We start from the raw sequence: 21,538 nt of genomic DNA, 5'->3' as shown, positions 1-21,538 counted from the left end.
ATTTTACCGCGATCGCGATGGCATCAAGTGCAACATCAAAATCTATCTCAATTACTCCTCGTTGATTCTTTTTCTATATATCGCAGCGGATTTGGTATGCAAAATATAATAAAATTACACAAAATTAAAACTTTTTAAATTTTCTTAACTGTGCGTAAATATATTTTTTAATACTGAAAGCATGTTTAATAGACACAAACGGTGTTTAAAGCGTGTTTAATGGACACAAACAATCGCATTATACTGTCGTTCCATGCATTGTTAATGAACATGCACATTATACCTATGACATATGATAATAGCATTACATATTTGTGCTGATAATATTGATGTAATTTTGCGGCATAATTGTAATGACAATTTACATACATACATTTTCTCCGATACATTTTCTCAGTAAAGATTTCGCCCGAATAATTTTTGTCTCTGTTGGCTCACGTCAAAATTCATTCGCGATGTCTGAAGAAACAGGATCAACTCTCTAGTCTCACTACAAAGCTTTCGACGTTCCGGATATCAATTTTCACAAAACGCGAAAGCGTGTTCTCAAAAGGTTCGAAAGCGGATCCACGGGAATACCCGGAAGAATGGGTTTGATAGAGGAGTAGAGGAGGAACTAGTGTAAAGTTTAACGTCAGGCGGAATATCGTGACCGGACAGAGGCAGGTGTAGCGACCGAATGCACCGAGGATGAAATAAATCCGTATTGTATCTTGGGAATAGAGCGGCGTACTAACAAGGGAACGCGCCAGAACATTGATAAGAGTATCTATTGCGTCTCGAGATTCAATCGCAGCGAGTTATCTTGAGACACTATTGTACAACTTTCAAGCACTTTCTCGATATCTTTGTTAAGGATTTATACCAAGCAAATTTCCAAAGTAAAATTACCTCTATCTAATTATCGCGATAAAATTGCTTTTTATTTATCGTGTAATTAGAGAGATACAATTATGCAGATTGCTCTCCAAATCGATTGCACGTTGTCTCAACTGATTTATTGCCGGATTTGCTAATGGACCTGTTTACAAAACTGCAAAGAGATATTATAGTTGCATAAAATTTTTTTTATTTGGACGTTATTTTATTGCATTTGTTTTATCTGAAGTTTAATATGTTAAAAATACATTTACATGATATAAATTGTATAAAATTAATAAATAACCTAACAAACAAAATTTCTTCAATCACTTTTGCCAAAATAAAATACTAAATAAATATGCTTTTTAGTTTGACTGTTTAGTATGTACCCCAAAAAATATCCGCTAAAAAATATGTGTGGAATGTATTATATATTATTAAAGCAAGAGCAGATGCTTTTAAATTTGCGATAAAAATAAACCGCAGTCCTCGTGTTCACGCACATCGTTATTTTAAAAAGCCGTCTGTTCGCGTCAAGCCGTCAGCACAACTGACTGCATTTGTATGCTATAAAAACAACACACTTATAGGAAAGCCAGGATAAATTAAAAAAATGTTGATGTTATCGAGATAACTTTGATTTGTTTAAGATTAATTATTTTGACCCGTAGATCAATGTGCGCATTTTCAAACGCTCTACTAGATGGTACGTAAAAAAACATATCATACCATTTAAAAAAACGAAGTTGACCTTCATATGACCTCTACGCGTCCACCTAATAAAAAACTATTTAGAACAAATTATGTGTCCCTCGAAACCATGCAAGTTTGGTCTGACACATTGTTTTCTATCACCAATAACAGCCGAGATATTCAGGTGGCCTGTTTTAGGTGCCTCACCCTGTAGAGGGTGTCCCATGACTGAAGGTCCATACATTAAGTATATTTAATATTAATATTTTATAATTAAAAAGTGTGTAAACTTTATGACATGTCAGATGTAGCATTATGCAAAACACATATATTCAAAGAAAATTACTGCAGATTGTGATTTTATAAAAAGAGAGAGAGAAAGAATGAATTAATATCAAATTTTATTTAAAATCTTAAAATTCATAGAGTATAATTAATTATTAACATTACGACTGATTTCATTCTCCCATTTTGATATTCACATGTAGTATAAAGCATATCGCTACTATATTTCAATATATCTCTAATTATACTTCATATCTTGTTCGCGCTAATAGATCTATATATATCATAATATTAAAGTAATGCAGGCGCATTAAATTGAAACATTCACAAATATCTAAAATTACGAGAAGTCCACGTGTACGTATGTACATATATTGTTTTCTCGTTTATTATTGATCATTCCTCTCCCATTATGACGAATCCATTATAGCGAAAATCAATTTCCTTCAGTAATTATTATACTACTATGAAGAAGACAAACTCGGACGTACGAGTTAACTTTAAATGATAATCGATGTACATATAGATACTTATAAAGACTCCTCCTTTCATTTACCATACTTATTTTAACTGCCGTTATTTTAATTTACGCCCAGATAATATTAAAGCGTTATAGATGTGGCTAACCACGAATTAATCTCACATTTATACTTTGGTGTTCTCAGCCGGATGTCTTCAAAATCGAAACATCGAATATTCCTTCTTAGAATACGTGACCGAGATATTTCAAAATCTGCAACGTACATTTCAGGAAGAAAAAGATACGAAGAATATTACTGCTTTCTGCCAGCGATAGTATTTCGAGGATCTCGCTTGTGTCCGATAGTTTTTATGATACAGAGGGAAACGAAAATCATTTTAATACGAGAAGCTGACATCCGGTCTGAAGTGTATTGCCAGCATATAACTCGCGCACGATCCTGTGCACCGCAATTCACGGTGTCCCCTCTCACACTGCATATTCCGTGAGAATCCGCAAAACCGAGTGCTTTACAGCGATATTCAAATTTCATTGATATCCAAAACCCATGTCGGGTTTCAAGGTATTCGCGAAAATTCCAACGCGCGACGTCATACTTCGTCTTCGTGTTTCTGTGACTTAGCTCCCGTAGCTTAGTAATTGTTCTTCGAAAGGCAAATATTCCAGCAACGCCGACAACTTTAACTATTCGCAACAACATCGTGATCACGGGATGTTAACATCTTGGTAATCTGTCCGAAACGTAGGTAAATCGCGGAGAATATTATGCGAAACTTGCGTCGTCTTCGCAGTTAACAAACTCATTTTGGTAAATTTGCTGAGTAGAGATGCTACAATTTTTAATTATGTCATAATTCGTCCGCGAAATCATGTTCGCATTATAATAAACGAGCGTGCGTATTGAACACGCGGAGAATAAAACTTTACGATTGACACATACATCACTATCTTTATTGATCGGTTTATCCAATCAAAATTTACGCAGCACGGAAAAGGAAACATGAGAAGCACGAATTTCAAAGTATTCTTGATATCTGACACATTATTAAAAACATAGAAAATGCTAGTTTTTTTCGTTAAAATATTATTTTAACAATTTCGTGTATCTTTCTACATTTTATTTCAATTTCTAGGCGCAATAAGTCTTTCTAAAATTTATCAGAGTAATCCGAATTAGCTGTATTATCCGGTTATGCAATATCAAGCTACGAAATTCGAACTTCGTGCGCTGCGTATTTTACGGTAACGCAGACGATGACTGCGGAATAAATTCTCACGTCAGCCAGCCGAAATCGTATGACGAACGAGTGCGTTTTATCTAAATACAACAATCATGTGTCGGCGCGTGCAAGTCGTAAATAATACTACAAAGAGGGAAAGAGATAAGGGAGGTTCCTTAAGTACGGTATTACGTGCAGTAAATACACGGTATGCGCCCGGCACGGCACTGCCTGGCATGGCATCCGTTACAGTACGTGGCATACGCGCGTTCTCACACATGTACGGGGGCGCACAGGACACACGGGGGTACATTGTCCGCACACACGCCAGGGTGATATTTTCTGGCTCATCTTCTCCATTATCAAAGAATTCCGAACCCGCCATGATACACACAAAGTGAACGTAAACTGACATTAAAGAGGCAAAGAATTCACCTTTCGAAGATAATGGCATCTCGGTGTGACATCATTAATAATTAAAAATGCATACGCGCGTTATTTTTGATGAGAAGAAAACAAAACCAATAAAGTGACGTCGAGCGGAGGTAAAAGAGACGACGCTAACGAGATACTGCAAGATAATTTGTAAGTGATGTCGCATCGCCTAAAGCGAGTTTTGGAGGAATACCGATCGATGACGAGACACGTGTTATGCCAATATTGAACGATTACATCTCTTGTTAGACGCTAAATAATTTTTCTCTATGAAACGATGACTGCAAAAATGATCCTCATTTATTTAAACAATATTATCGAAACTGTCGATAATGTTTGATTCAAAAGTCGAATGCACATGTGACAGTTGCGATCATTTTGTGTAATTACGAAATATTATTGTTATCTGATTTTAATAAAGATTACCTGTTCTGTTTCTGTTCTGTTTCTATTCAATAATCTTAAAATTACATTTGTCAGCTTGTACTCTGCTGTTTCTTCTTTGGAAAATCCATTTGTAAAATTCGCGCTCACCCTAATGTCAAAGGCGAGAGAAATACGGATGAAATTCGATCCTCCCTAGTACGTACATCTCGTTAATTCGTAAGCGCGATGCAAGATGTACGACCGGCTGGCGAGGTGAGAATGGATTTCATCAGACGATTTTGTTTTTAGAGCTTTTGCTCGGCAATTCTTCTACTCTCCGTATAGCGGGATGAGAAGCCAGGCGCGAGCAAGAAGGAGGGTCGAAATTGTCGATACGACTTGCCCGCAATCTTTCTCAAACTGATTGCGAAGGGCGCACTTTTCCCGTAGGGATGGAGCAGCGTGCCGACGGTAAGCGCGCGGGAAACAAAATGCGGAATGGGGAAGAGATTATTCTTTTCTTTCCTTCCGCGTTTATCTTGATGCTCCGCGAGAAGGGGAGCGAAACGCACACAAAGTGCATTAGCGCGTTTACTTTGCGAAAGAATTTTGTCCACATGAAATATTTCGTTTTGATAAGTGCCAGTGGGAAAAGGGATTATACAAGATGTTTTTCTATCTCGGCTGCGAATTCTTCGGCGAGTTTCGAGTTTTCCTGGCTGGTAAAACTCGCGAATCGGGCTACATTAAATATTCGCGTAATCCAATTAAATTTTCACCAAAGTAAAGTCCAAAATAAACGGAAATAAGATTCTATCCATTTACATTTCTGAAAGCTTATTTTGTCAGGATTCTATTTCTAAATGTTTCTTTATTGCATGCTTGGATCACGTGTTATTGCACGCGACTTTTTAGTTATCGTAGTTTCTCATTCTAACATTATTCCGATCTAGTTTATCCATATCTCTATCGTGTACATGCGATATATTGATTTTAAATACAGAAAAATATTACTAATTACAAAATCTGCCAAATTGGCGATAAAGAGCAGTAGATTAAACTTGCGCTCTTAGAATTAATGCCCTTGGTCAGTAAGTACATCGGATTTTTCGGCTTGAATTCACCCCGAACGGACATCTCTGTGGGTTTTCATTAATTAATCAATCTCTAGCGGAATTATTAACGATGGAAAGATCAGATCACTTCAGGATATACCTTGATGTATTACGTTATGCGATAAACTCAAGCCACAATTTTCCGCGTTTCTATGTAACGTGCGAAAAAATAATGGCTAAAACACCAGAATCGATCGACGATAATTGTGAAATATTAATTAGCGCGTATCACGAACAAGCAGCCGTATTTCATTATGGCTTCGAAAACGATATTTTAGTAACCGGAATGCATTTAGCCGATACATTGAAAGTTTTCATCCATTTTATTGCACGCTTACAATTTATACATGACCACGTTCTGGGTTTCGTTAATGAATTTCGCGAACGAATAAAAATAAGTGAACTGAGGAATTAATTAATCTCATATTTATCGATAATACGGTTGATGTTAGTTGTATCACTGCTTTTCACAAAGTAACAAAATTGATGTTCCATTTTGTAGTTCCATCATTTCCCTCTCGAACTGGAACGGATGCACTTTCGATGCTACATAAATATGTACGTTACAAAGGCACCATCCACATGCGCGTCCCTGTTATCGATTTCTCCTACATTAACCGTCGTCTTTTTAGAGACGCCGTCATCAAAAGCGCCTTGCAAGCTCTACTATATGCACCATGCTTCTTCATGCGATGTAATTACATAAGGTAATATCGCTACGGTCAAACGTCCAGCAGCATTTTCAACAATAGATGGCATACAATATTCAAGCGCGTTGAACAAAAGTAATGTAATTTCCCTTTGATGAGAGACAGAAAGAGAGAAATCAACAATACATGTAGGTATATTTATATGTTAAATAATTACTTCACTATTTTCAAATTTACACAGTAATACATATAAAACTGATGAACTAAATTAACTACTGTATTGTAAATTTGAATACAGCTTGCATTTTTAGATTTAATCTTCCTTTTTATCTTTGGACAAATATAAAATTCTTTATGAACACCACACTTGGATTTACAAACATAAGATCGGGAAAAGAGAATAGAATAAGAAATTTGATGCCGTATTTTAAAACAGTTTGGATATAACTTTCTCGTCAGCAAACATTTAATTGGACGCCATCTTGGCATAATCTCTTTTTATTTTCACAGAATAGTTTCTTAACTAAATTTCAAATTCAAATTTGCTAGAAATTAAAGCAAGAATAAAGTCTTGTGCACTTTCACCTCTAAAACCTGATTTCAAGCAAGAACTTTCTATAGTTTCAGTCCCTGACAACTCTAGGATCAATGACTCAAAATTTCTTACGTAAAGATTTTAAATTTTTAAAAAAATATGTCTTTAAAATTTTCATCTTATTTTGAACGTCTTATATAAATTAAGTTTGATAGATTTTTCTGGCCTTTTAATATGTCATTGTCTTCAGCTTCTCAGATAACGTACGTAATATCGTCCTTCGGGAATATTGTAATGTCGTTGCATTACATTTCTCAAAGCTTATTCTCTTTCCCTTCGGACCTTCTTAGAGTAGAGATATACGATGGCTTTAGGCGTGGATTCGCGTTATCGATTTTCTGACGTGGTCCAGCTTCTTTCGAGGTATCGACGGTGAGAGAATACACGTTTGTTCGGCTTCACGACTAATTTAAGCTGCGAAATTCTACGATGCCCGACGGGGGTATAAGATCACACTGAGATAACAATGTATAGGCTACATGACGCCTAGTAAAAATGGCTTATTAATTAAAGCCAGATTATATTACACAATCGGAGCAAGAAATTCCGAGCTGGTAACGTGTTAGGTGTGAGTACCTATATGCTTTCGTAGCATTTCAGCATAGTTTCCTACTTGGAAAACATGTTACATTCATTGTCATATTGATAAGTATACACTTACCTCACACGTTATCGTTTCAATACCTTTATGAATATGTAATAATTCTATTGCACAGTAGAAGCTCACAAAATCGTATTCCTCGACCATTTCGTCAGACAGCTGGAACCACAATAAAAATTTTAATTTAAAGTTTCGGTGCAAGAAAAGATATAAAAGATTATTAAAAGTACAAAACTGCGTTAAGAATTTCTTGCGATATTTTCATTAAGAGAAAGTCGACTTCAAATTCGTTAAAGAATTTATTATTAAAACTCGTCCTGCTTATTCTGAGATATCACGTAGATACGGACAAACTCGCCGAGCTAAAGGTCTTCTGGAGAACTTACGGAGGCAAACGATCCCTTCGCGTGACGCGAATGAACCGCTAAAAAAGTGGATTATATCTCGTTATTTGCGATTATGATTTTCGGTAGCCAGTCGTGCGTGCCCGCGTAATATAACAGGCGCTTTAATGAAGCGCGTTACGCTGCGATATCCTAATGTATCTCGCATTATTGCGGACGATCGCTCACGGCACTAACGCGAGCTTTCAAGTAAATTACGCAACCTACATATTTTATACGTATCTTGCTCGCTCCGTATCGTCTTTACACGGATCTGCAGCTTGTATCTAACTTTCTGCTCTTCCGACTCGATCGCTCCATCGCACGTACGCATGTATGTACATGCATGTACATATGTGTACACGTACGCGGCTGAAAAATAAAACTGTACACTTCCGTTAAGAATTCCCACAACTTTCTGCGGCGGTTCGAAGTTTTTCTGTTGCACTTTCGATCCGAATGTTTCACGTTTACGCGCAATCTTCGATATACACCCGGATGCTGCGGGATTCCCATGACTTCATTTTCATTCGAAACCTTTGCTATCCTTCTGTCATCGCCGAATTATTTTTTTTCAGCCGGATACACCGGCTTTAGCCCCGCGTAATACTACAGTCGGCACTCGTCTTTATTAGAAAATATGTTCGGTGGTGCATGTAACCACTCTGCGCGACGAAGCAAGATGAAACAGGATCAAAACGAGAAAAAATGGAAAGAGAAAAAAAGAGAAGATTAACGTACGCTATTATTTCGCTACGCATGCACGAACGTGATAGCATTGTTAACTATGTTATCATCGCATTCAATCGTTGCATTTTGCAATAGACATCAACCGTTTTGTGCAACGTTTTGAGCGAGCGCTTACTGGCACTCACTGAACGAAAAGTGATCACATAGTTATAAATCGCTCACAAAAATAGCGTCTGCTCACTGAATATGTTGCAAATGCACTCAATAAGCGAAAGCGTTTAGGAAACATTTACTCAATTGTTGTACAACGATTGTATCTCCTGAACGTATCTATTTTCTTTAATTCTTCTACGAAGGTTTCATGCGATACGTGTGGCAGGCTATCAATCAATTTGGATTCGATGATATTCGTATTACCGGTTGTATGACAGCATGAGCGTAGTTGCTACCACATATTGGATTAGTAATTAATAATAGACGTAATTAGTTATGGAAATGGTAATTAACTTAACAGCATGCGTAACGTATTATTTTATTAAGGTCTAATCATATAAAATGAACATGTAAATATGTAATTGTTTATAATTAAATTAAATAAACATGCATGTAAACATCTAATTCTCGAAAATGAATTTTAGATAAAGCTAATTATGATAAATTGATGATCACGTAACATTATTTGTTACCATTAATTCAAATTCCTCCATGCGAATTTTAATCCTTGCTTTTCTAAATTATCCAATAATTACAGTATTCTCACAAGTAAATGTACAGTATTCTCAGTATATTCAGTAAATGTTAATGTTGCAGATCTAGTACTCTGAAATTGTATACTTGATAGTTGGTGACAGAAAATAATATATTTTCCTCTTTATTATAATTATATGTTTACCTCGGATATTTTTAAATGTATCGGTTTATCGCTGCTGATCAATGGGCTATTTTGTAGCTGACAGTACTTGCAGTCACAACAAGGAATACGAATACTACTAATCGATAACAATCTGGCGCGCTGCCAATTGGACCATGTTCACGGTACAATATCTTGTTTGTACCGAATGTATATACACCTGCAGGCATGAGAAACTTGATTGACACATTATTTTGTTATTCGATCAATTTTTCGTGAAAACTAAATCGAATGTTGCGTAAATTAAATATTGTATGCACGTGATGCAATTATAAACTTTATGCACAATATTTAGTTTTTCGTTGTTATATCAAAAATGTTATTCTTGTGCAATAATTTTATAATCTATTATAATGTCACGTTGTCAATTTATCGATATGTCTCGTGAAAAGATAGTCATTGCAAAGAACAGAATTCTCTTTCTTTCTCTTTGCAATCGCAAAAGGCTACGTATCACGCAACATCGTCGTATAATAATAAACATGACTCATGATACCGAAGAAAGCATTGTCTAGTGATATTAGCTTCTTTTATGTGTGTCACCGATAATATTCTTGACAACGTCATGTGTTTTCGATTGCGCCGCTTCTGTGGACAATCTGAAAAATATTTCCGGGAAATGAAAAATGCGTACCACATGCGTACCATGTAGCTCGTTTCTCATAGCGATCGAACCATACTCTTGCCTCTTGAACGGAGTTCATTTATCCGAAAATCAATCTATTTGCAGATGCAGAAAATTGAAAACGGCTTTACACCGAGGCGCCGTTTTATCGGCAACATAGTTACTTCAATCCTGCCGTCGTCAAGTAACCGCGTATATTTCTTTATTATTGTAATGCATCGCGTCGCAGGTCGAGGATACAACGAGTAGCTGACGTATAATTGAATTTCAATAAACGGTGTGTGTACTGGGAATATGTAATCTAATATTATCGGTACGTTTAAAAATATCGACGTTCCACTTGGCATTAGCACGTGTTTAACGAATGAACGACGTCCCTAGCTACGATTGATTTACTAAATATAACGTGGATACATTTGGCGCAAAAATTTGGGTCGTTCGATCGATCAAGGAACGGCGGTTTTCGGTGATAAATTCACATTTCGAAGACGTGTTGCCCCGCGCGCGATAAAAGATACCGTCAGCGTGCCTGAAGAGGCGCGATTCCGCAATAAAACAATGGGAAAAACCCACGAGCGTGGTGCAATAAATTTCGTGCCTAAGCACAAAATTGTCCAGTTTCCCGAACGAAAAGCGTAGGACGGGCAGGAGTATGTCGGGTGGGGTTCAGGTTTTCCCCTTTTTTTCTCTCGTTTCTTTTTTCTTTCAAAGTGTCCTAGTTTCCGCGTAATATTTATAGCGATATAAAGCTGCGCGGCATACAAGTTTCGGAGCCAAATCGAGCACGAACTCGATTCTCGAACTGCTTCTTATCCAGCTGTAACTTTTGCTTGCGACCCAACTGCCCTTCTATCGGGCAACTCTCCGCGCCTCCCGGTCCCAATCCTCCCTTTATTCCCTGTACCCCTTTCTCTCTGCCTCGTACATCCACAGGGAGTCTTATGGTCGGGAAAAAGCGACACGGTGTTTGAACCTCTACGTCACGTAAGCGATTTGCTAGAAAAGTTTATCCGTGAATTCGGCATCTCGTGCTGAAAGCCGTCTTTGGTCTGTTTCGTGTGATTCTTATGCAACTGACGACGGTGCGATACTATAATGAACGATCGTTTTCGGCGAGGGAGTATCCGGAGTATAGCGTGCCGGTTTTACAATGCGTTCACGTACGGTCTCCGTAATAATACGAGTTCCGTCGAATTACTGAAACGTTTCCTCTCACGCGATCTGCATTTGCATATTGGCTCGGGGAGAGCTTACGAAGTTTCCGCGCGAGGAACGCAAATTTTTTTTTATTAAACATTAGCTACTTTCACAATCAAGATCTTTCCCTCTACAAATCGGGAATACTTCACAAACAATATCTACGCTTCAGAAACACGTACCGTGTGTAGAGCAATGAACCCACGTTGAGAGGAAATATGGGAAATTCGTGCTTCTTCGCGAGCACTTGATTTATCTGAGAGCGGCTCGGATAAAAATATATGTCGCGTTACATCCCGCGAGAACAGGTGTTGAGAATAATTTCACCCCTGGCCGATTTTCTTGTTCCGGCAACCGCCTGTTCTTTTTGCTCGCGCGGCGAAAATGCACTAGGAGGCATGCCAAATGCACGTTGAGCAAGGAAGACTTCGTTAGAATAAGCTCGTTGTCGTGACGCGAAAGCTCGTATACGTTTTCCTCGCGTCGTCGCGGAATTATATCTATATTAGACGATAAATTCCTCCGAAATTTTGTCGCAGCAATAAGAAAGAGAGGGATGAGGAAGAGGGCGAGAGCAGTAAAACATTTCAGGCGCAGCTACAGGCTTGGTGCTTGATAGCCAGCAGCAGTAAATCGCGTTGAACGGAGGCGAGGAGCCACGCGTAACTTAATCCGTCACGAAATTCAAAAATCGAGCGATCAATCGACGCCCCTGTCCCCGCCGGATTGTCGAATAGCGTGCCGTCGTTTTTCACGTCTTACAAAGCGACGGGCACATGAATAGAAATCGCTTTAGTCACATTTACCATCCGTATCTCTAGTCGCGTGTGCACGAACGCTTTCGAGCGGTCTCATGTATAGCACGGGAAAAAAAAACGTCATTCGATAGGAGTGTCAGCTACCGATGCTTGTAAAATACGGTCGCCAATTGAGACTCACCGAACCCGTCAAGGACCTCTCATGGAAAGGACGTTCCCCATCGTGCATCCACTTATTTTTCACTTATACTACCCTTCACACGCTACGGTCATCCTTCAGGCAAATTTGAGCGGTGTCGTTTTAGCGCGATAACGAATACGTAGACATATTCATCGCAAGAAGTGTTTTTCTGGGAGTTCATCGTCCTTTCGATACGCTTTGCCTAATTAACAATTAAGTTGAGCCGCGTGATCAAGGAGATTAACCGATCTTATTTCTTTGTTGCAGGGTAATGTCCGCCTGGATGAAATTCATCAGTATTAAGCGGCACGATCACCCTCGATGGACTCAATTCTAAAATTTAGGACGTAAGTGCTAGTATTACAGATTACTTTTATTTCCGTCGGAGAGTCTTAAAGTATAGCATATCAAAATGTCAACGATCAAATCAATAATTCCCGTAGAGTCGCGGAAAATTTTGGAGCAAGTAGAATCTAACGAGACGGGATCTTCTAATTGCTGATTATTTGATTAATCAACGATCATTTCTCGATATTAAAAAGGAGAAATATCAGCGTATTTTTATCGTGTTGAATTTGCTTTTTCACGGTCTGATATCCATTGGCGATACACGCCATCAACTCGTTTGATAAAGCAAACGAAAATGTGATTCTGGTACTCGACGATGGCGGGCGGTAAATCACGTATCGTGGCTGTCGATATGCTTCCTGCGCTTCTTGCTAATCTAATCTACATGTTTGCTCGATATTCTCACGCACACGTATCCCCTCGTAACATTTTCATTATCATTTCGTCACGTGCCGCGAGAAAATCGCACGACAATCCTCGAAGATGATAATATCTCCTGACGACACGTTTATTGTTACTTGCGAACCAATATCGTTGTGCTCTGGTATACCGTATTCTCGAATTTTCCCTCGGAACTCGTAAAAGGTGGCTTTGTAGTCACTGCCGCCCTTCGGAAGTAGGCAGAACATCATTCCCCGACATACCGGGCTTTTTATTCCTTTACTGGCATTTCCCTGGTCGCGTAACAGCCTCTAAAAACCGGGAAAAAGTTTTAAGCGGCACTTTCGGCACCCGACAACCCGCTCGCTAATTTTTACAAATCTCTCCGGCAAAGAAGCAAAGTTTAACGACTTTAATTAGTCGTTTGTATTACGCCGCGGCAAGACAACGAAGCGGCGCAACGAGTCGACGGAACTACAATAGATCTTTTGAGAGAGATAAATACGAGAGGCGGGATAATGTCAGTAATACTGCAGCGAACTAAATTCGATTATTGTTGCTCCTTTTCTCCTTTCCATCGTGATGAACGGGACTGCTTTTTGTCGTGCTATGAATTTTTCAAACGGGACGGCAAAGAAGAGAGGCACCGGATAAAATTTACATTTTGCCACGAGCAACGACGCGCGAGATGTAAATTACAAGCTTACGTGCTAGCCTCACTAACATTCGCTACTAGTACCTGCCAGAAAAAAATAGCGCGGAGTAAATATTGCTGCGTGAAAAGTGTTTCTGCTGCATTCGTACATTGAGATGATAAATAAAAGAAATGCTCGTAATGAGATATTTTGAGGATTATAATGAGAAATCTCGGGGATATTTAATGACAATTGCAGAAATTATTAAGCCAGAATGTTAACAATATATAAATACAAGTGCTTATTAAGATTTAATTACTTGCAAAAAATACAGAGCTAATTAAACTTTGCCGAGTTATAATTTATATTCTTTAGGATAATGTAGCATAGATTAGCATAATCCAGGTTAAGAATACACATTACAATCCGCAGAATAATAATAACTTGTAAGAGCATTATATTAATTATGTTTTTATCAAGGAATCACTTTACAAAATATATTCTCTTAATTCCTTGCCTTATGGTTTTTCCCGTCGTTGCGCGAGCTAAAAGTTATACATATATTCGGCTAACAATAAGCGGTCGCTGAATAAACGTCTACCTTTTTGTTTGCCTATGTTAATTGATTAGATTAAATGCATATTCACACAAAAGAGAATCTTTTTATCTTCTTAGCATCAAGTAAAGCATAGCACTTATAATAACTACGAGTCACATTTGTGTTTTATAGTTTTGATCTGCAATCGAAAAAAGTATAAGTATCACTCGTTATTATAAGATAATAAATTAAAGAGCCAATAATATCTGAATATGAAATAAATTTTGTTTATTATTTCAATAAGGACTGTTTAACTAACAAGAAGTTAATTTTACTCACAGTCGTCTTTTCGCGTTTACTTCTAATTATTGCACGCTGCAATCTGTAGCAACGAGTGTCACTCGTTATGAGGCAAATAGTTAAAGAGCCAATAATGTTTAAATATGATACGACTTTCGTTTACATAATGGCGTTTTAACTAATAAAACGTTAATTTTGCTCGCAGCTGTCTCGCCGCGTTCTAGCTTTATTTCTAATTATCACATACTGAACAAATTCAAGGATTATCCTAAACTAGGAACACTAATTCGAAGTTGGAGCGCGCACATTAAGATGGTTGAAAAGTTTAATTGCGTTTGTCGCAATACGATTACAGAATGTTTGTGTAAGAACAAACAAGCAGCCGTTGATCATTATCTACATTGTAAGTACGTTTCGTACTTACGCTTATTACTACTTTCCAAATATTGCACGAATCTTGTTCTCATGAAAAAGTCTTGTTTGATGCATTGAAACATCAATTACACTTTATTGTCTGCATGTAAATTAAGCGCAGGTTTGCATTCGCTTGTTCTAGTCAATCGCAATTGGTATTATCAATCAATTTGTGTCAGTTGAGGAAAGCGCGCGTAATACTTCAGCTTGACTAATGCCACACATTTCTCAATCGAGAACGAAACTGTAACGCGTAATAAAATGATTCAGTTACTGGGATGAAAACGAACGAGAAAATTTATTACGCGCCTCACGCACGTACTCAAAACGCATGATACATTCGTGATCAGTTCAAATTATTTTTTCAACTATACGACGAAGAAACCTGAAAAGAATACAACGTACAGGACGATCATAAAAATAATGTTTTGTTCAAACGAGACAAATACTTTTATGTAACGATTTACACTTACTAAACATTTGATATTGAACAGAGACCAATGGAGTTAACGATGGAATGATTTTTGCAAGCACCAACAAAATGTCACGTTTGAATAGAAACGGACTATGCGTCAGCAGGTATTCAATTTCGCGTTTAACTGTCAAGATCGCACAAATTATAATCGTCCATTAAATTCCTACCGGAGACGGAAATCGATTTGAAATTCATCAAAAAATTTATGGCCGAAGGAACACACGGTAAATCTAGGTCACCTCGCATGTGCCGCTTGAACGTGTAGGGAACGCGCCCACGGCTTCCAATCCCGGCTCTTTAAATGCTGTTAAATCCAGTAAAGGCAATCTTAATTGCAGCGACATTAAATGTTCCACGTGTGGAGATGATTCGGATGATATTTGCTAATGAAAGCTCTCCGGTCTCAATTTCCGCGTGGTGCACGTGCATACGTACATGTATACGTACAGCGGGCTTCGCTTTTCTTTCGCGCAGGCATTTAGTATTAACTCACGTGATCTAGCTCTTAGAAATGCCGATTTAATCAGCCGATTTAATTGATACAAATGCCCAGGTTTGTACTTGCGATCCGACGTGGCGGAGCCAGCCGTTGCGATGGAGAAAAGTGCGTCGGAGCAGACGGGCGCCGTCGCGTGGCACCAAACATTATTTAGAATGCCAGTTACTCTTCCTTCGTTTTTACATGCGGTGTCGTTTATTGCGAGGCTTACTCAGCCACGAAGGCAAGAGCTGAAATGGCGGACAATGGGGATGCGCGCATCGGGCTTCCTAAATGTGAACACGCGAGGAAGGAAACGGAGGGAGAGTAGTATCGTACACCGTGGTCCAATTGACACGCACAAAACCCATTTGATAGACGGTCGAAACGTCATTGCGTCGGGACTAGCAACACGTGACGCATTCACGCGGTTGCTTCCCTGGGGAATTAAACTGTTAACGGACATCTGAGCATTATCCGTATTAAAGGGCCGTGCGTCAGCGTAGATTCCGGTCGTTCCCGGAATATTAATTTAAAAAAAGGAAAACATATTTGGATTTTACCTGTTGTTACTCGCGAGGTAGAAGAATTTAAAGAACCGGAGGGAAAAAGAGCTTTTTTTACGACCGCCGCGTACGAACACGTAAACGCGTTTACGCGTGGAAGCCGGAGTACCTCGTTGCGGCCGTGCGCGTTTATTCGGGCTTTGATTACGCGCGCTGCGAGGAAACGCGAGAAAAATCGCCTCGCAGTTTGCGCTATCTCGAGAGAATCGAAGACGAAGCGTTGGAAGTTAGAGGGTTGGGCTTTTTTTCTCTGGGAATCCTGAGTTGCCCTCATTTGTTATACGACGAAGTGGCAGTTATGCCGAAATTATGCAATGACGCTTTAAGAGGCATTACGAGCAGAAGCCAGGCACGCCTGGCCGACACTCGGCGTGGGTGCACACACATGACATCGATCTGAAGACTTCCTGACCTGGGCGTGGTCGTACGAAACGAGAATAAAGGATTGCGATCGTTTATCTACCAGCGTTTAACGTGGACGTTACAGAACAGGGAGCCATCATTTTTAAGCGCTACAGTGTAAATCATCCTTTATAACCCGTCCGCGAGTACATCTGGCGATTAGCATTTTACTTCAACGTGTAGCACTCAGAAATCGCTTTGTGAGCCGTGGGACATTTAGTTAATGACGAGCTTATGATTATAATTAATATCATGACTGTAGTGTACCGTTAACGTCATGTTAAATAGTGGGTATTGAAAAGTATTAGAATGTAAAAGAAGACGTCGAATAGCTTCTTTATTAAATATATTGCATTCAAGTTATATACATGTATACAACATTTACGACATTCAAAAATTTTAAAGTTGAGAAATTAATCAAAAATTTGTATAACATCAATTAATATGGTAACAAGTTAATAAATCAACTTTCGTTACACAATGTAGCTTCTTTATCCGCTATATCTTGTACCTGTTTGCAGAATGGGATATTGTAGACAATAGACGGCACAATAGGCGCTACAAGATAGATTGTTGCAATTAAAATTCACAGTTTTATTGAATAGCCCGATCGTTACGTGGAAAAAAATGTGAGCTTTACAATACTATAGCAGTCTGTGTAGATATCTTCTATATCAAAGTTACATCGCGAAAATTTGCTCGCGCGCCATCTAATTTGTTGGCGCGATTGCGAAGGCCCGTATGTTTCGATTTTTACATTTTTCAACACCGGCGGGATATCCGACTTGTAATTTCCGCACAAGAAGGGGAAGCCCACTATATTTACCGCATGTTTAATGCGCGGCCGAGAGTTATTCACTTATTCTGCCAACAAACGGCTTTCGCCACGGAGGAAATTAAACTTTTCCTTCCATAACCAATTTTCCGCCAGGTTTGCACCAGGAATATTTTCGACGCCCGGTTATGGCTGGAGAGATATTAGCTTGCCTTCTCTCGCTCTCACCTCCGTTCCTCACCGATACGTCGTTAATTATACCGCATTACACACACGTTGGCTTGCCACGAAAGTTTGCCGTGTGTTTTACAGCGCGTATGAAGTTATAACTATATTAAAATATCTCCTGTTACAAGCGTTTATTGTTACAAGCGTTTACCGCTGCCTCCGAAGCGAAAGTGAATTTATTCGGCTACACGTGTAAGCTGGCACGTAATAGGCATGTGAAGTTAATAATTTACAACGTTACTGTAGCAATCAAGCAACGACTGGAAACTAGTCGTATAAGAATTCTTATTTTCGGCCAATTTGGCTGCTACGTAAACGAATAATTGATCTTTGCATAATAGATTATTGACAGTTGTAACAGCAACTAGACCAAGTTTGTCTTATCGGTTATTGTAAGTGTTTAGATATCTGGCCATAAAGCCGTGGTTTCTCATAGGCCTGATGCTCGAATTTTTCCAAGAAGAGAAAGAAAGTAGTTTAGCAAATAGTCGGTTAGGTGCGCTAAACGCTAAAGTCTTTTGCAAGTAATTTATCTGGACGGCGGGAAAGTGGGAGCAATTTTGCAATGAAATATAACCTTAATTTATTCATGAAATGCCTCGGTTTCTTACATAATACATTATCTTACAAATAAAGAAAAATGAGCTGTCTGACTGATGTAAAAGTCGTGAAATCTCATTAGGCTTGTAATTGATTAAATACGAACGGAGCTGTTGCACATTGTATGAGTACTAATAGAAATATATGCTATTTATCTTGCGCATTTTATCGCAAAATTAATAAATCAGTCGTACATATAGTGGAATAGAAGCATATAGATAATAAGCAACTCTATTGAAGCACTCAGACAGCAGTTCAGTACTGCCATTTAATTAATTTTCACGTAGCATTGCCGAAGCAAAACGAAAAGCTCGATCCGTGCTTAATTAAGGCGTCGAAGTGCAGCTGGCTAACACCAAGCGCATTTCAATGAGCATTAGTAGAGTCTTGAAAGCATCGGGTTTCCAATACGTAAAATATCAATCGATATTGATATTTATTATATTATATCATCCTAAAATTGAGTTTTAGTAAAAATTGTGATGGACTGTTTAATCATTTTTAAAATTTCTTCCTAATTAAAAAACTGTGTAACACATACAAATAATAACTTCTTTGAGTTGGATCTCTGGAAAAATATTTAAGTTTGTCGAAAAATTTACCTTCGAGATTTAGATTGTAGATTTGAAATACTGTTGTGTAAGAAAACGCACAGAGAGCAGAGACAAATAAAAGGAAAAGCACAGTAAAAGAAAGTTTTCGACATCATCTCTCGCGCGCAGCTGAAGGTTCCGGTGTATTCCAGCGCAATAAAAGAAAAGCGTCGAAATACATTTTATACCGAGTCGACTGTATCGTTTGTCTTCGTTAATAATGACCAGTCTGAACAGACTCGTTCTGAAAATAATGAAAAATCGGTTTACTGTGAAAGTTCCGTATCGTCCCATAGACTTATCTTCGACTGGTTAAGGTTTCTTGGGAAATTTCTTTGGTCAAACCTTGACCTTTTATCTCGCGTAGCGTACCTCTTCTTATTCTGCACAAAGTCTACATCTCGGAAGATACTGTACTAATAGCGAGATCGAGTGCGAGCAAAACGTTTTGACGTGTTCGTTAAACGCGATCATCAGCGACGTGCAGAAAATGTAAATTATCACAACCTCCGCGTATATCAGTGTTAACGATTCTTGACAGATTAAACTTGAAGATGACTTCCGCGTTCAAAATTCAGTTTAGCCGATCAAATTCAATTTATTAGATAGATTGAGATAATGATAGCCACGAATATGAAAAAAAATCGACAAAATAAGCTTAAAATATGCAACGCGGTCTCATCTTCCGAATATGCATTTTAAATAGACATACGTGTATTACGTTGAAACGTAATATTTGTGCAAAAACATTAATTTAATTTTTAGTTTTATGATGAAATCTTGTATGAGAAAAATATATATCATTTCGCTTATAGTATGGTGTTTTCAAAATAAAATATTTTCGCTAAACTATCACCCTGCCATTGTAAATATTTTATCATATGCGACAGAACTGTGAAAATTTTACTTAATAACCAGAACGAAATAAAGTGAAATACGCAACGTCATTCTCCGTTGCAGCTCCGTTACATGTATATTTCTCTAAATGTACATACTCGATATCGGGCGAACGAGTAGAGGGCTTAATGGAGTTTGACCGATGATAATGACGACGCGGGGGAGTCCCACGTAATAACGTTCATTACCAAAAAGCAAAGTACATGCACATATTGTCGCATTGCACATATTGCATTTATTTGTCACGCTCGTTTTGTTCGCATCCGTGTATTTGTACATACATGTATAGATACACACGTTTATGATACACCATACTGACATATGTGTGCACATTACTACATACGAATGTACATCAAACGCTCTCGTAAAATATTTTATGTGCTTGCACATAAACATTGACTTCCGCCCGGGACAAAATGCTACCCAATAATTATTTTCACAGTCTGTTTGCTCTTTTTTCTGTTATGAATTACTAAGTATCGTCTAAACATTTTATAATACAATTGTTTTATAAATGTACATGTGCAGATGTCGTTAAGTTATTAATAATTGAATTTGATATAACAGGTATTGATACAATAAAATATCTCTATTATTACAAATGTGTAATGCACTATCTAATCTTTTTAAAACATTCACGGGAAAAAGAAATGGTTAATAATTCTTAATTATTAAATTTTTTATTTTATTTTATTTATGTATTTACGTTATCTTTTATTTTTTATTATTTCTCTACATAAACGAGTAGAATAAGAAAGAAAGAGCATTATATTCGACATTTTGTTTTATATATTTATCTATATGCAAAACTTTCGAGACATGTGTTCGAAATCTTTGTTTTCCACACTGACTGTGACAGACGAGAAAATGAGGACAAATATGTGAAATATACGAAATTTCAAATTCCAAAAGTTCCAACTTTCTCGCAAACCACAATTTTTTCCGCGTGCAACAACTATCCGGGAACAAAATCGTGCGGTGAAAAAAATCACGCGAAGCGCAGAGTTCGCGCTTAATATTGTCCGCGAAAATTCGTTTTCGGCGAACTTACGAGATTTCGGTTTTTGCATCGAACGCGCAAATGAAGCACTACTCGCGCGTTAACGTGGATGCATTTGCATTTTGCCTTTTTTTTCCTTCAAAGTGCACTCCGTACGCTACGGTCGCGTGTGCTTAAGCATACCGGGGCGTACGCATACACGAACCCTCTGGCATCAACGACACATATAGTGCTATCCTATCGACCGCCCCACATATTACACCTCCACATTCTTCCTCCTACCCTATTCTCCTCGTTCCTCATCCCCTGTGTCAAACTGCAGCCAATTGGGCCTTCGCGCAGCCAAAGCCGCATGCGCGCACGTGCGCTTTTTCCGACTTTTTCTTCGCAATTGTCGCAAGAAACTTTGAATTGTCGAAATAAATAAATATTGCGATTTCTAAATTTGCTTACGAAGAATGCAAATATATGTTAGTTAAATTAATCTTCCGAAAATATGTTTACAACTTTATTCGATTATAAATCCAAATTTTTCAATTTTAGCATCGTAATTTAAGATATTATTAAATAATCCTGTATAAAAATACAGGATTAAAAAAAGGAATGATTTCCCTTTATTTGTTTATAGTATATAACGCAAAGGCAAATAATAATTTTTATTGATAATTACTTGGCTTTGCAATGAAATATGCGTACACAAATGACTAGCTGCACAATGAAGAATGGCTTTTATTATCTTTATAATGGCAATAATGAGGCACACATGCAACTAACAAGTATCAGTATTCGTATCACAGAAAACAATAACGTTTGTCATTCGCTCTTTGCAATGAAATTCACAGATCGGATTGCAAGTTTTATT

The 21,538-nt window shown here is 38.0% G+C and overlaps 1 long non-coding RNA gene across 1 annotated transcript in view; it reads left to right on the top strand.

The window, feature by feature from the left end:
* LOC109611074 overlaps nt 1-21,538 on the top strand; it is a 75,704-nt gene that overhangs the window by 45,244 nt on the left and 8,922 nt on the right. The window contains exon 3 of the long non-coding RNA XR_002193404.2: nt 12,314-12,393. This is a non-coding gene — a long non-coding RNA (uncharacterized LOC109611074). The remainder of the gene's footprint in view (nt 1-12,313; nt 12,394-21,538) is intronic.

This window comes from Ooceraea biroi, chromosome 5 (assembly GCF_003672135.1).
Source record: "Ooceraea biroi isolate clonal line C1 chromosome 5, Obir_v5.4, whole genome shotgun sequence".
Classification (NCBI taxonomy): Eukaryota; Metazoa; Arthropoda; class Insecta; order Hymenoptera; family Formicidae; genus Ooceraea; species Ooceraea biroi.
The sequence above is the reverse complement of the archived record's forward strand: the minus strand, read 5'-3'. Positions and strand labels throughout refer to the sequence as shown.